This window comes from Brassica oleracea, chromosome C5 (assembly GCF_000695525.1).
Source record: "Brassica oleracea var. oleracea cultivar TO1000 chromosome C5, BOL, whole genome shotgun sequence".
Lineage (NCBI taxonomy): Eukaryota > Viridiplantae > Streptophyta > Magnoliopsida > Brassicales > Brassicaceae > Brassica > Brassica oleracea.
The window spans coordinates 29,504,687-29,506,474 of NC_027752.1; positions in this window are offsets into that span (position 1 = coordinate 29,504,687).

The following is a 1,788-nucleotide window of genomic DNA, read 5'->3' on the forward strand; positions in this document are numbered from 1 at the left end:
AACCTCATTTTCCTGCCAAAACTCCAAAAAGCATTTTCCGGCCAAACCGCAAAAAACATTTTCTCGCCAAAACCAGAAAACTGCAATTTTCCCGCCAAAACCAGAAAAACACAATTTTCCCACCAAAACCGGAAACGCAATTTTCCCGCCAAAACCGGAAAACAGAATTTTCCCACCAAAACCGGAAAATATAATTTTTCCGCCAAAACCGGAAAACACAATTTTCCCGCCAAAACCGGAAAACATATTTTTCCCGTCAAAACCGAAAAAACACATTTTCCCGCCGAAACCGGAAAAACACATTTTCTCGCCAAAACCGGAAAACACAATTTTCCCGCCAAAACCGTAAAAACACAATTTTCCCGCCAAAACCGGAAAAACATATTTTCTCGCCGAAACCGGAAAAATGCATTTTCCCGCCGAAAATTTTCCCGCCGAAACCGGAAAAACGCATTTTCCCGCCGAAACCGGAAAAACGCATTTTCCCGCCAAACCGGAAAACAGAATTTTCCCGCCAAAACCGGAAAACGGAATTTTCCCGCCAAAACCGCAAAACACACTTTTCCCGTCAAAACCACAAAAATGTATTTTTCCGCCAACCCCATAAAAATGTATTTTTCCGCCAAAACCGCAAAAATGCACATTTTCGCCAAAAACACATTTTTCCTCAAAAACCGTAAAAATGCTATTTTTCCGTCGAAACGTAAAAAAATATATTTTAATCATTTTATTAACAAGTCCACCTGGATGTAGATGGAACTTAAAAAATGAAAAGCAAACGAACATAGTTGCATTCAGATGATTCATCTGGATGCATGGACTAAATGAAGAAACGAACAACACCCAGATGAAGCATCTGGATAAGACATCTAGATAGACCATCTGGATGCATCTTCCAGATGTACAAACGAACAGGGCCAAAGTATATCTTCAAGGCAGAAAACTTGCTCATAGTTTTGGTCAAAGGCTATATACTGTCCACATTTCAAAAGTTTGGTTCTTGGTGGAACAGAAGCTAAAACGAATGCGTCAATCCAATCATATATTTCTGTTACATCTTCTTGCTTGCTTCAGAAAAGTTTTCTTTATTCCCGTATATGCTTCTCTGCAATTCTAAACACAATTTTTGAAAAGAAAAACGACACTATGTGCAAATAGATTAGCAGATTAGCTTTCACCTCATAAACACATTATACAGGTTAACAAGACATGCTGGCTCAGTGGCCGGAGTGTTTGTAGAAGCCGAAAAACCGAATTGACATAAACAATGTTAATAAAAGCGATGTTAAAGAATTAGACGATTCAAAAGACTAAATGAAAAGCGATACGAATTTTTTTCGAAAACAGACATGGAGTCGAGATATAATATATTTTCTTAACTCTAAATCATTCCGTAGTGAGACGAAACATAGTGAAATACCGAGTCCCAAAATACAACCATGTAAGACCAATCACACGTCATTTGTGTTTGTCTCGACGAACGAACTTATAGACTTACGCTTTTGGATTTTTTTGCTGTTGGATTTCAATAAGGAAGTGAAGAAGAAGAAGAGAGACTGGTATTTAAAAAGAAGATGAAGAGCGACTTCCCGTGCCTGTTGCAAAACATGTGCTCATTAGTGGAGATTTGGCAAAGATCTCGGAAAGTTTAAGTTACAAAAATTTATCCCTTAAGATTCACTCACTCTATTTTATCATTTAAATATATGGCACTTAATTGGGACCCAAAAAACATCTTGTGGTGGTTATAGGGTCACATTCTCCCAAGCCCAAACCCACGCCGAGCCG